Source organism: Gorilla gorilla, chromosome 7 (assembly GCF_029281585.2).
Source record: "Gorilla gorilla gorilla isolate KB3781 chromosome 7, NHGRI_mGorGor1-v2.1_pri, whole genome shotgun sequence".
NCBI lineage: Eukaryota > Metazoa > Chordata > Mammalia > Primates > Hominidae > Gorilla > Gorilla gorilla.
In genome coordinates this window covers 91,331,079-91,346,184 of record NC_073231.2, presented here as the reverse complement: position 1 = coordinate 91,346,184, position 15,106 = coordinate 91,331,079, and positions in this window count along the sequence as shown.

The following is a 15,106-nucleotide window of genomic DNA, read 5'->3' as shown; positions in this document are numbered from 1 at the left end:
ACCCGCGTCACCGTGGTGGACGCCGACATGCGAGTGGTGTACGACACCTTCGTCAAGCCCGACAACGAGATCGTGGACTACAACACCAGGTTTTCCGGAGTCACCGAGGCCGACGTGGCCAAGACGAGCATCACCTTGCCCCAAGTCCAAGCCATCCTGCTGAGCTTTTTCAGCGCCCAAACCATCCTCATCGGGCACAGCCTGGAGAGCGATCTGCTGGCCCTGAAGCTCATCCACAGCACCGTGGTGGACACGGCCGTGCTCTTCCCGCACTACCTGGGTTTCCCCTACAAGCGCTCCCTCAGGAATCTCGCGGCCGACTACCTGGGACAGATCATCCAGGACAGCCAGGACGGCCACAACTCCAGCGAGGACGCAAACGCCTGCCTGCAGCTGGTGATGTGGAAGGTCCGACAGCGCGCCCAGATCCAGCCACGCCACCGGTCCGCCTCTCCCGCCGCCCTGGCCTGTCCTTAGCCCCAGGCCTCTTCCAAAACCGCCATCAGTCCCGAGAGCTCACCCTGTCCACCTCGCCGCAAAGCGAACGAAACTGGAGCAGCCGGCGGCAGGAGAGGGCAAAAAGCCAAGAGTAACCCCAACCCCCCACTCCCAGTCCCCCGGAATCCCCGCCGCTGCCCCTCGGGCCTGTCCCCATCAATAATAATGGATTCTATACGTGGGATGGTTTTAAAGTATGTGGAAAAATTCTTTGATGGATTTTCCTTGGAAAAGTGAAACCTAAATCCACTCCGTTTGGATGTGGGACTATTTACAGTTGTTGCTTACTAAACATAAACTACGTTTAGGCTGATATTTCAGACAATGAGACCTTTGAGTGCCCGTAGGGGGAAGATCTCGGTTGCTGAGTGCAGGGAAGGAGGATGTCAGTCCATCATATATACTCTCTGTGTCTACCGCATTTTGAAAAATGCGAGTGATACCTATTTATAAAATAAAATCAACCAAGGAAAAGTACGAACGTAGCAACACTATATTTAGTTAATACACTGGTATCTTGTATTTCTTTTGTCCAGGTATACTTATAAATGCCTAGAGGGATTTCACCACCTCAGGATGGAGAGACTGAATGCTTCTGAGGGAATTAGGATGGTGGAATATTGGTGGTACCAGTGAAGGGGGAGAGATGTTTGAAAATACTATGTTTGCTCGTTCTTGGGTTCCAATAAAGAAGAAACAGGGCACAGGAGTAGGAAAGACTAGTGGCAATAGTGATGAAGGGACCTTCTTATCATGCTGGCAATGTTAATCACCCAGGTGTAGGATGCCATACACTGAGGCGGAAGATCGCAAGTCAGAGTGGCCGGCAGGCACAACTTCCTGGCACACCAGAGGCAGGTCTTCAATACCCACTGGTTTCCCCACCAGGCTGCATAAGCGAACCTGAGCCACAGGGAGTTGGTCAAATCCTCCTGACAGTGTGGAGAAACCAACAGGCAAAACGTGGGAGGGAAAGTGATGAGACCCCACACTTTTCACCAGTGGTCACAATGAGCTATGAAGTAACAGCTTCTCAACCTGTGCTGTTTCCTGTTGGATGCACATAATCCATTTGCATTGCAGACAATTTTAGGATGTGGTTTACAGTAAGGTGCAAAGTACCTTATGGCAAAAAACACTCAGAAATTTATGTGTGGATTTAAAGTCATTCCAGTCCTAGAACGTTGTGCTTTTTAGAGACGCCATTGCTGTTTTCCCTTTGTAATATCAAAGCAGTAATATCTTCTCTGGAGGCCTGTTGGGTGAATTTCATGGAATCAAGTTAAGTAGGTGCCGGAAGCATTGCCGTTTTCCCGCCATAGCCCTGCCACCCACTGAAAAATGTTTGATGAGATTACTTAATGATTTCCAATTGAGTTGTATTTCCAAGTATCATGATTTCCATTTTCATGTAGTTGGTATGGAGCTTTGTGAGTGTGTGCTTCTTTTATTATGGATGACGTTCAGCTCCTTCTTATTTGCCTCCTAGTTATAATAGTAAAACCCTACTCCTCTACTCGGAGGAGTCCCTACCACCCATATCATCACTTTCCTGCCCAGCACTCTTCATGCTCATTCATATAAAGCGTTCGACATTGTGTAAATGAATCTTGGAAGGCAAAAGCTACTGAATTTAGCGAATTTGTGGAGGCATTCCCACAAATCAGCCAGGTGAAGTTTCACACAACCGAAGACTGCACAACTCCTATAAGGCAGCACTATGCTGCAAACCCAGACGGCCACTCTTCTCACCCCTCGTCCGTTTGCTGTTCTGGGTAATGAGGTTCAAAAGTCACCTAGGCAACTGCAAAAATAGCTGAAATGGAGAAAGGGCTTCAGGCTGGTGACCAGCAGAGGTCCACCTGACCCCCGTAAGCTGCTGAACAAGAAGGGCTGCCAGAAATGTCCCCCTAGGGAATTTGGTGGAGACGAAGACCTGCTCACTGGACAAGGGTTCCTCCCAGGATACGCCCGAGCGGAAGAAGCGGGCTCTGAGCCACTCCCTTTCACCCTCCGCTACCCCGCCCTGGGCTGGTGAAGGTGCGCGTAAGGATGTGGACTACTGAGCCCTGAAGAAATAAGTCCTTCCCCTTTGACCCCATGGAGGATTGCCTGTGAGGATCTTAAACGAGTCTACCCGTGTCTAGACACGGGAGTAGGTCTGTCCGGCACCGCACCTCCCCCAAGGAGGAGAAGAGTGAGGAGAAAGGAAACTCAAGTCTGACCATTGTGTCCTGGGAGAGAAGAGGAGGATCTCATCTCTCATCTGTCCAAGGAAGGCAAGGAGACTTTCTCTCATCTTTCCAAGCAAGGCCAGGAGACTTTTTATCATTAGGAAACAAAAAGAATCTAGAAGGAATGAAAGCAGCCCGTAAGGTGAATTCCTAAGGACTGCCCATTGAAACTGACAAAATTGCCCTTGTTTGATGAGAGGAATGAACAGAGCACTGAGGTGGTGAACAAGGATCTGGTGAGACTTTCCCAGCATGTTTCTACCAAAGCTTTATCTAAGCTTCTCAGAACACTCTCCTAAAAAGCAGATGTTTGGCCCTTCAGAAAGTCAGCAAGCAAAATGCCTTGAGTGTCCCAAAACACTGATGCCATGATGTTGCCTCCTGACTGGCCTCCTTTTCCTTTGACTGGACCACTGCCACCTCTTGGTAGCCACCGCTTTGATGATGCCATGCCTTCGAGATCATATTGGTAAAGCCATGTTCCAACTTGCGGTTACAATCTGTCAGAGGGATGCGTCAGGATCGTGATCCCTCCTGTTTAAAATTTCCAGTGATAGCTCTCGTCGTAACTGCAGCTGAACTGGGCACAGTGGTATTCACCGCCACTGCAGGATTCATCTTCCACATCTTCTCACCTCTTCTTGAAACAAGCTATACATTCGTAAAGAGTTCATTTCTTTGGGGTAGTGTCCTTATAAGCTTTTCTTAAAACATCAATGATTTCTTCATTCTTCCACCCAAGTTTCACCATAAATTTGATGTTTGCTCTTGCTGCAATTTTCGTGGAATTCATGTTGCTGTGATACGAGTCCTTTTCAGCGGATGTCTCATCCTTCTCAGTGCCTCAAACTAGATCTAGTTCAGAAAGGTGCTAAGAAGTTAGGACAAGTTTATTTGAGTGCAAACCAGTGGAAATCCATGCATAGTTCCTTCAGCAGGTGCATTTTGTATGAACTTTTGAAGACCCCCTGGGTTGAACATTGCCCGAGTCCTGGGAGAGAAGTGGGTGCGGTCCACTTCCTGTCCTCAATTTGCCCGCAGCGGAGGAGGGAACAGAGCAGGGAAAGGCAACCCCAGAGAGATCCTGCCCTCCAGCATGCAGCAGACTGCTGGCCCAGTCCCGGCTCCATGGCGTGCTGTGTGGGCCCAAGCTAGTTGACCAACCTCCCTGAACCTTCATTTAATCCTAGGTAGCCCAATTCCAGTAGCCATTATAGGACTGCCCTGCACGGACAGTTAATTAACTCAGGAAAAGCAACCTAGCTCCAAGGTTAGCAACCGGGAGTTCCAGTTGATTCCACTAGCGCACCCCCTGAGGCATTCCCAAGCTGGAGTCTGGTGGAAGATGAGGCTCAGTGTGATTGGATTGAAGCAGCAACCTATCAAGGAGAAGTCCCACCCACTCTGCCCTGTGCGTCTATAAAGGCGACTCGTGGCGGCCGCGGCACTCATTGAAGCCGCCAGTTGGGAGAGGAGCAGAGCCAGGCCGGTGTTCCCGAAGGCAGCAAGATGTTGCGAGCCACAGCTCCCTGCTGGTTCCCACCTGGGTACCCAGAAGCTAAGAAGGTGGCCGAGGAGGCGGCCCTGGAGGCAAGCCGCCAGCTGGGAGCGGAGCAGAGCCAGGCCGGTGCTCCCGAAGGCAGCAAGATGTTGCGAGCCACAGCTCCCTGCTGGTTCCCACCTGGATTCCCAGAAGCTAAGAAGGTGGCCGAGGAGGCGGCCCTCGAGGCTCCAGAATTCCCACTGCCCTCTCATCAGCCTGCCCAGAGCTTCGGGCTCCGGGTGCCCCAGATGCACAACCAGGCCTCAGCATTTGTGGACATCCAGGCGGAGCCCCAGAACAGGGGTCCGGCGGTGCCCCCAGCGTGGCCCAAGATGGGGACGGAGGCGTGCTACTTCCCTGCGCAGAGGGGATCGGCCTGCTGCTTGCCAGCCGCCCCAAGGCTGACAGAGAGGCCCTCGGGAGTCCGCATCGCAGCCCCCAGGAAGAGGAAGACGATCGCCCAGTCTTCCAGGCCTTGCTTGGTCACAGGTTACACAGATGCCAAGAGAACCCGGGTGGCCAGCAGCAGCCAGCGCTCCAGTGGCTCCAAGGTCGGCAGACAGCCAGGGAAGACGCGCAACAGGTCAGGGATGGCATGCAAGACCACCACCACCATCAGCTCTAAGCGAATCGTCCGTCGTCCATCCTTACCGAGTTTGAAGAAACCCATTCTCCTCCGAAGGTCTGGGTGCCAAGTCCCCACCGTCATCCGCCGAGGCTATCTCCAACTGTTCACCGAAGAGTGTCTCAAGTTCTGCGCCTCCAAGCAGGAGGCCGAGGAGAAGGCGCTGAACGAGGAGAAGGTGGCCTACGACTGCAGCCCCAACAAGAACAGGTACCTGAACGTGGTCCTGAACACCCTCAAGAGACTCAAGGGCCTGACCCCCAGCTCCATGCCCGGCCTCAGCAGGGCCGCCCTGTACAGCCGCCTCCAGGAGTTCCTGCTCACCCAGGACCAGCTCAAGGAGAACGGCTACCCCTTCCCGCACCCCGAGCGGCCCGGAGGTGCCGTCCTCTTCACTGGCCAGGGGAAGGAGCCCGGCGACTCCTCCTGCAGGGTCTGCTGCCGTTGTGGCACCGAGTACCTGGTGTCCTCCTCAGGCCGCTGTGTACGCGACCAGTTGTGTTATTATCACTGGGGGCGGGTCCGCTCGAGCCAGGTGGCTGGAGGCCGGGTTAGCCAATACACCTGCTGTGCAGCTGCTCCTGGCTCTGTGGGCTGCCAGGTGGCAAAGCAGCACGTGCGGGACGGCCGCAAGGAGAGCCTCGATGGCTTCGTGGAGACCTTCAAGAAAGAGTTGTCCAGAGACGCTTATCCAGGAATCTACGCCTTGGACTGTGAGATGTGCTACACCACGCATGGCCTAGAGCTGACCCGCGTCACCGTGGTGGACGCCGACATGCGAGTGGTGTACGACACCTTCGTCAAGCCCGACAACGAGATCGTGGACTACAACACCAGGTTTTCCGGAGTCACCGAGGCCGACGTGGCCAAGACGAGCATCACCTTGCCCCAAGTCCAAGCCATCCTGCTGAGCTTTTTCAGCGCCCAAACCATCCTCATCGGGCACAGCCTGGAGAGCGATCTGCTGGCCCTGAAGCTCATCCACAGCACCGTGGTGGACACGGCCGTGCTCTTCCCGCACTACCTGGGTTTCCCCTACAAGCGCTCCCTCAGGAATCTCGCGGCCGACTACCTGGGACAGATCATCCAGGACAGCCAGGACGGCCACAACTCCAGCGAGGACGCAAACGCCTGCCTGCAGCTGGTGATGTGGAAGGTCCGACAGCGCGCCCAGATCCAGCCACGCCACCGGTCCGCCTCTCCCGCCGCCCTGGCCTGTCCTTAGCCCCAGGCCTCTTCCAAAACCGCCATCAGTCCCGAGAGCTCACCCTGTCCACCTCGCCGCAAAGCAAACGAAACTGGAGCAGCCGGCGGCAGGAGAGGGCAAAAAGCCAAGAGTAACCCCAACCCCCCACTCCCAGTCCCCCGGAATCCCCGCCGCTGCCCCTCGGGCCTGTCCCCATCAATAATAATGGATTCTATACGTGGGATGGTTTTAAAGTATGTGGAAAAATTCTTTGATGGATTTTCCTTGGAAAAGTGAAACCTAAATCCGCTCCGTTTGGATGTGGGACTATTTACAGTTGTTGCTTACTAAACATAAACTACGTTTAGGCTGATATTTCAGACAATGAGACCTTTGAGTGCCCGTAGGGGGAAGATCTCGGTTGCTGAGTGCAGGGAAGGAGGATGTCAGTCCATCATATATACTCTCTGTGCCTACCGCATTTTGAAAAATGCGAGTGATACCTATTTATAAAATAAAATCAACCAAGGAAAAGTACGAACGTAGCAACACTATATTTAGTTAATACACTGGTATCTTGTATTTCTTTTGTCCAGGTATACTTATAAATGCCTAGAGGGATTTCACCACCTCAGGATGGAGAGACTGAATGCTTCTGAGGGAATTAGGATGGTGGAATATTGGTGGTACCAGTGAAGGGGGAGAGATGTTTGAAAATACTATGTTTGCTCGTTCTTGGGTTCCAATAAAGAAGAAACAGGGCACAGGACTAGGAAAGACTAGTGGCAATAGTGATGAAGGGACCTTCTTATCATGCTGGCAATGTTAATCACCCAGGTGTAGGATGCCATACACTGAGGCGGAAGATCGCAAGTCAGAGTGGCCGGCAGGCACAACTTCCTGGCACACCAGAGGCAGGTCTTCAATACACACTGGTTTCCCCACCAGGCTGCATAAGCGAACCTGAGCCACAGGGAGTTGGTCAAATCCTCCTGACAGTGTGGAGAAACCAACAGGCAAAACGTGGGAGGGAAAGTGATGAGACCCCACACTTTTCACCAGTGGTCACAATGAGCTATGAAGTAAGAGCTTCTCAACCTGTGCTGTTTCCTGTTGGATGCACATAATCCATTTGCATTGCAGACAATTTTAGGATGTGGTTTACAGTAAGGTGCAAAGTACCTTATGGCAAAAAACACTCAGAAATTTATGTGTGGATTTAAAGTCATTCCAGTCCTAGAACGTTGTGCTTTTTAGAGACGCCATTGCTGTTTTCCCTTTGTAATATCAAAGCAGTAATATCTTCTCTGGAGGCCTGTTGGGTGAATTTCATGGAATCAAGTTAAGTAGGTGCCGGAAGCATTGCCGTTTTCCCGCCATAGCCCTGCCACCCACTGAAAAATGTTTGATGAGATTACTTAATGATTTCCAATTGAGTTGTATTTCCAAATATCATGATTTCCATTTTCATGTAGTTGGTATGCAGCTTTGTGAGTGTGTGCTTCTTTTATTACGGATGACGTTCAGCTCCTTTTTATTTGCCTCCTAGTTATAATAGTAAAACCCTACTCCTCTACTCGGAGGAGTCCCTACCACCCATATCATCACTTTCCTGCCCAGCACTCTTCATGCTCATTCATATAAAGCGTTCGACATTGTGTAAATGAATCTTGGAAGGCAAAAGCTACTGAATTTAGCGAATTTGTGGAGGCATTCCCACAAATCAGCCAGGTGAAGTTTCACACAACCGAAGACTGCACAACTCCTATAAGGCAGCACTATGCTGCAAACCCAGACGGCCACTCTTCTCACCCCTCGTCCGTTTGCTGTTCTGGGTAATGAGGTTCAAAAGTCACCTAGGCAACTGCAAAAATAGCTGAAATGGAGAAAGGGCTTCAGGCTGGTGACCAGCAGAGGTCCACCTGACCCCCGTAAGCTGCTGAACAAGAAGGGCTGCCAGAAATGTCCCCCTAGGGAATTTGGTGGAGACGAAGACCTGCTCACTGGACAAGGGTTCCTCCCAGGATACGCCCGAGCGGAAGAAGCGGGCTCTGAGCCACTCCCTTTCACCCTCCGCTACCCCGCCCTGGGCTGGTGAAGGTGCGCGTAAGGATGTGGACTACTGAGCCCTGAAGAAATAAGTCCTTCCCCTTTGACCCCATGGAGGATTGCCTGTGAGGATCTTAAACGAGTCTACCCGTGTCTAGACACGGGAGTAGGTCTGCCCGGCACCGCACCTCCCCCAAGGAGGAGAAGAGTGAGGAGAAAGGAAACTCAAGTCTGACCATTGTGTCCTGGGAGAGAAGAGGAGGATCTCATCTCTCATCTGTCCAAGGAAGGCAAGGAGACTTTCTCTCATCTTTCCAAGCAAGGCCAGGAGACTTTTTATCATTAGGAAACAAAAAGAATCTAGAAGGAATGAAAGCAGCCCGTAAGGTGAATTCCTAAGGACTGCCCATTGAAACTGACAAAATTGCCCTTGTTTGATGAGAGGAATGAACAGAGCACTGAGGTGGTGAACAAGGATCTGGTGAGACTTTCCCAGCATGTTTCTACCAAAGCTTTATCTAAGCTTCTCAGAACACTCTCCTAAAAAACAGATGTTTGGCCCTTCAGAAAGTCAGCAAGCAAAATGCCTTGAGTGTCCCAAAACACTGATGCCATGATGTTGCCTCCTGACTGGCCTCCTTTTCCTTTGACTGGACCACTGCCACGTCTTGGTAGCCACCGCTTTGATGATGCCATGCCTTCGAGATCATATTGGTAAAGCCATGTTCCAACTTGCGGTTACAATCTGTCAGAGGGATGCGTCAGGATCGTGATCCCTCCTGTTTAAAATTTCCAGTGATAGCTCTCGTCGTAACTGCAGCTGAACTGGGCACAGTGGTATTCACCGCCACTGCAGGATTCATCTTCCACATCTTCTCACCTCTTCTTGAAACAAGCTATACATTCGTAAAGAGTTCATTTCTTTGGGGTAGTGTCCTTATAAGCGATTCTTAAAACATCAATGATTTCTTCATTCTTCCACCCAAGTTTCACCATAAATTTGATGTTTGCTCTTGCTGCAATTTTCGTGGAATTCATGTTGCTGTGATACGAGTCCTTTTCAGCGGATGTCTCATCCTTCTCAGTGCCTCAAACTAGATCTAGTTCAGAAAGGTGCTAAGAAGTTAGGACAAGTTTATTTGAGTGCAAACCAGTGGAAATCCATGCATAGTTCCTTCAGCAGGTGCATTTTGTATGAACCTTTTGAAGACCCCCTGGGTTGAACATTGCCCGAGTCCTGGGAGAGAAGTGGGTGCGGTCCACTTCCTGTCCTCAATTTGCCCGCAGCGGAGGAGGGAACAGAGCAGGGAAAGGCAACCCCAGAGAGATCCTGCCCTCCAGCATGCAGCAGACTGCTGGCCCAGTCCCGGCTCCATGGGGTGCTGTGTGGGCCCAAGCAAGTTGACCAACCTCCCTGAACCTTCATTTAATCCTAGGTAGCCCAATTCCAGTAGCCATTATAGGACTGCCCTGCACGGACAGTTAATTAACTCAGGAAAAGCAACCTAGCTCCAAGGTTAGCAACCGGGAGTTCCAGTTGATTCCACTAGCGCACCCCATGAGGCATTCCCAAGCTGGAGTCTGGTGGAAGATGAGGCTCAGTGTGATTGGATTGAAGCAGCAACCTATCAAGGAGAAGTCCCACCCACTCTGCCCTGTGCGTCTATAAAGGCGACTCGTGGCGGCCGCGGCACTCATTGAAGCCGCCAGTTGGGAGAGGAGCAGAGCCAGGCCGGTGTTCCCGAAGGCAGCAAGATGTTGCGAGCCACAGCTCCCTGCTGGTTCCCACCTGGGTACCCAGAAGCTAAGAAGGTGGACGAGGAGGAGGCCCTGGAGGCAAGCCGCCAGCTGGGAGCGGAGCAGAGCCAGGCCGGTGCTCCCGAAGGCAGCAAGATGTTGCGAGCCACAGCTCCCTGCTGGTTCCCACCTGGGTACCCAGAAGCTAAGAAGGTGGCCGAGGAGGCGGCCCTGGAGGCAAGCTGCCAGCTGGGAGCGGAGCAGAGCCAGGCCGGTGCTCCCGAAGGCAGCAAGATGTTGCGAGCCACAGCTCCCTGCTGGTTCCCACCTGGGTACCCAGAAGCTAAGAAGGTGGCCGAGGAGGCGGCCCTGGAGGCAAGCCGCCAGCTGGGAGCGGAGCAGAGCCAGGCCGGTGCTCCCGAAGGCAGCAAGATGTTGCGAGCCACAGCTCCCTGCTGGTTCCCACCTGGATTCCCAGAAGCTAAGAAGGTGGCCGAGGAGGCGGCCCTCGAGGCTCCAGAATTCCCACTGCCCTCTCATCAGCCTGCCCAGAGCTTCAGGCTCCGGGTGCCCCAGATGCACAACCAGGCCTCAGCATTTGTGGACATCCAGGCGGAGCCCCAGAACAGGGGTCCGGCGGTGCCCCCAGCGTGGCCCAAGATGGGGACGGAGGCGTGCTACTTCCCTGCGCAGAGGGGATCGGCCTGCTGCTTGCCAGCCGCACCAAGGCTGACAGAGAGGCCCTCGGGAGTCCGCATCGCAGCCCCCAGGAAGAGGAAGACGATCGCCCAGTCTTCCAGGCCTTGCTTGGTCACAGGTTACACAGATGCCAAGAGAACCCGGGTGGCCAGCAGCAGCCAGCGCTCCAGTGGCTCCAAGGTCGGCAGACAGCCAGGGAAGACGCGCAACAGGTCAGGGATGACATGCAAGACCACCACCACCATCAGCTCTAAGCGAATCGTCCGTCGTCCATCCTGACCGAGTTTGAAGAAACCCATTCTCCTCCGAAGGTCTGGGTGCCAAGTCCCCACCGTCATCCGCCGAGGCTATCTCCAACTGTTCACCGAAGAGTGTCTCAAGTTCTGCGCCTCCAAGCAGGAGGCCGAGGAGAAGGCGCTGAACGAGGAGAAGGTGGCCTACGACTGCAGCCCCAACAAGAACAGGTACCTGAACGTGGTCCTGAACACCCTCAAGAGACTCAAGGGCCTGACCCCCAGCTCCATGCCCGGCCTCAGCAGGGCCGCCCTGTACAGCCGCCTCCAGGAGTTCCTGCTCACCCAGGACCAGCTCAAGGAGAACGGCTACCCCTTCCCGCACCCCGAGCGGCCCGGAGGCGCCGTCCTCTTCACTGGCCAGGGGAAGGAGCCCGGCGACTCCTCCTGCAGGGTCTGCTGCCGTTGTGGCACCGAGTACCTGGTGTCCTCCTCGGGCCGCTGTGTACGCGACCAGTTGTGTTATTATCACTGGGGGTGGGTCCGCTCGAACCAGGTGGCTGGAGGCCGGGTTAGCCAGTACACCTGCTGTGCAGCTGCTCCTGGCTCTGTGGGCTGCCAGGTGGCAAAGCAGCACGTGCGGGACGGCCGCAAGGAGAGCCTCGATGGCTTCGTGGAGACCTTCAAGAAAGAGTTGTCCAGAGACGCTTATCCAGGAATCTACGCCTTGGACTGTGAGATGTGCTACACCACGCATGGCCTAGAGCTGACCCGCGTCACCGTGGTGGACGCCGACATGCGAGTGGTGTACGACACCTTCGTCAAGCCCGACAACGAGATCGTGGACTACAACACCAGGTTTTCCGGAGTCACCGAGGCCGACGTGGCCAAGACGAGCATCACCTTGCCCCAAGTCCAAGCCATCCTGCTGAGCTTTTTCAGCGCCCAAACCATCCTCATCGGGCACAGCCTGGAGAGCGATCTGCTGGCCCTGAAGCTCATCCACAGCACCGTGGTGGACACGGCCGTGCTCTTCCCGCACTACCTGGGTTTCCCCTACAAGCGCTCCCTCAGGAATCTCGCGGCCGACTACCTGGGACAGATCATCCAGGACAGCCAGGACGGCCACAACTCCAGCGAGGACGCAAACGCCTGCCTGCAGCTGGTGATGTGGAAGGTCCGACAGCGCGCCCAGATCCAGCCACGCCACCGGTCCGCCTCTCCCGCCGCCCTGGCCTGTCCTTAGCCCCAGGCCTCTTCCAAAACCGCCATCAGTCCCGAGAGCTCACCCTGTCCACCTCGCCGCAAAGCAAACGAAACTGGAGCAGCCGGCGGCAGGAGAGGGCAAAAAGCCAAGAGTAACCCCAACCCCCCACTCCCAGTCCCCCGGAATCCCCGCCGCTGCCCCTCGGGCCTGTCCCCATCAATAATAATGGATTCTATACGTGGGATGGTTTTAAAGTATGTGGAAAAATTCTTTGATGGATTTTCCTTGGAAAAGTGAAACCTAAATCCACTCCGTTTGGATGTGGGACTATTTACAGTTGTTGCTTACTAAACATAAACTACGTTTAGGCTGATATTTCAGACAATGAGACCTTTGAGTGCCCGTAGGGGGAAGATCTCGGTTGCTGAGTGCAGGGAAGGAGGATGTCAGTCCATCATATATACTCTCTGTGCCTACCGCATTTTGAAAAATGCGAGTGATACCTATTTATAAAATAAAATCAACCAAGGAAAAGTACGAACGTAGCAACACTATATTTAGTTAATACACTGGTATCTTGTATTTCTTTTGTCCAGGTATACTTATAAATGCCTAGAGGGATTTCACCACCTCAGGATGGAGAGACTGAATGCTTCTGAGGGAATTAGGATGGTGGAATATTGGTGGTACCAGTGAAGGGGGAGAGATGTTTGAAAATACTATGTTTGCTCGTTCTTGGGTTCCAATAAAGAAGAAACAGGGCACAGGAGTAGGAAAGACTAGTGGCAATAGTGATGAAGGGACCTTCTTATCATGCTGGCAATGTTAATCACCCAGGTGTAGGATGCCATACACTGAGGCGGAAGATCGCAAGTCAGAGTGGCCGGCAGGCACAACTTCCTGGCACACCAGAGGCAGGTCTTCAATACACACTGGTTTCCCCACCAGGCTGCATAAGCGAACCTGAGCCACAGGGAGTTGGTCAAATCCTCCTGACAGTGTGGAGAAACCAACAGGCAAAACGTGGGAGGGAAAGTGATGAGACCCCACACTTTTCACCAGTGGTCACAATGAGCTATGAAGTAAGAGCTTCTCAACCTGTGCTGTTTCCTGTTGGATGCACATAATCCATTTGCATTGCAGACAATTTTAGGATGTGGTTTACAGTAAGGTGCAAAGTACCTTATGGCAAAAAACACTCAGAAATTTATGTGTGGATTTAAAGTCATTCCAGTCCTAGAACGTTGTGCTTTTTAGAGACGCCATTGCTGTTTTCCCTTTGTAATATCAAAGCAGTAATATCTTCTCTGGAGGCCTGTTGGGTGAATTTCATGGAATCAAGTTAAGTAGGTGCCGGAAGCATTGCCGTTTTCCCGCCATAGCCCTGCCACCCACTGAAAAATGTTTGATGAGATTACTTAATGATTTCCAATTGAGTTGTATTTCCAAATATCATGATTTCCATTTTCATGTAGTTGGTATGGAGCTTTGTGAGTGTGTGCTTCTTTTATTATGGATGACGTTCAGCTCCTTTTTATTTGCCTCCTAGTTATAATAGTAAAACCCTACTCCTCTACTCGGAGGAGTCCCTACCACCCATATCATCACTTTCCTGCCCAGCACTCTTCATGCTCATTCATATAAAGCGTTCGACATTGTGTAAATGAATCTTGGAAGGCAAAAGCTACTGAATTTAGCGAATTTGTGGAGGCATTCCCACAAATCAGCCAGGTGAAGTTTCACACAACCGAAGACTGCACAACTCCTATAAGGCAGCACTATGCTGCAAACCCAGACGGCCACTCTTCTCACCCCTCGTCCGTTTGCTGTTCTGGGTAATGAGGTTCAAAAGTCACCTAGGCAACTGCAAAAATAGCTGAAATGGAGAAAGGGCTTCAGGCTGGTGACCAGCAGAGGTCCACCTGACCCCCGTAAGCTGCTGAACAAGAAGGGCTGCCAGAAATGTCCCCCTAGGGAATTTGGTGGAGACGAAGACCTGCTCACTGGACAAGGGTTCCTCCCAGGATACGCCCGAGCGGAAGAAGCGGGCTCTGAGCCACTCCCTTTCACCCTCCGCTACCCCGCCCTGGGCTGGTGAAGGTGCGCGTAAGGATGTGGACTACTGAGCCCTGAAGAAATAAGTCCTTCCCCTTTGACCCCATGGAGGATTGCCTGTGAGGATCTTAAACGAGTCTACCCGTGTCTAGACACGGGAGTAGGTCTGTCCGGCACCGCACCTCCCCCAAGGAGGAGAAGAGTGAGGAGAAAGGAAACTCAAGTCTGACCATTGTGTCCTGGGAGAGAAGAGGAGGATCTCATCTCTCATCTGTCCAAGGAAGGCAAGGAGACTTTCTCTCATCTTTCCAAGCAAGGCCAGGAGACTTTTTATCATTAGGAAACAAAAAGAATCTAGAAGGAATGAAAGCAGCCCGTAAGGTGAATTCCTAAGGACTGCCCATTGAAACTGACAAAATTGCCCTTGTTTGATGAGAGGAATGAACAGAGCACTGAGGTGGTGAACAAGGATCTGGTGAGACTTTCCCAGCATGTTTCTACCAAAGCTTTATCTAAGCTTCTCAGAACACTCTCCTAAAAAGCAGATGTTTGGCCCTTCAGAAAGTCAGCAAGCAAAATGCCTTGAGTGTCCCAAAACACTGATGCCATGATGTTGGCTCCTGACTGCCCTCCTTTTCCTTTGACTGGACCACTGCCACCTCTTGGTAGCCACCGCTTTGATGATGCCATGCCTTCGAGATCATATTGGTAAAGCCATGTTCCAACTTGCGGTTACAATCTGTCAGAGGGATGCGTCAGGATCGTGATCCCTCCTGTTTAAAATTTCCAGTGATAGCTCTCGTCGTAACTGCAGCTGAACTGGGCACAGTGGTATTCACCGCCACTGCAGGATTCATCTTCCACATCTTCTCACCTCTTCTTGAAACAAGCTATACATTCGTAAAGAGTTCATTTCTTTGGGGTAGTGTCCTTATAAGCTTTTCTTAAAACATCAATGATTTCTTCATTCTTCCACCCAAGTTTCACCATAAATTTGATGTTTGCTCTTGCTGCAATTTTCGTGGAATTCATGTTGCTGT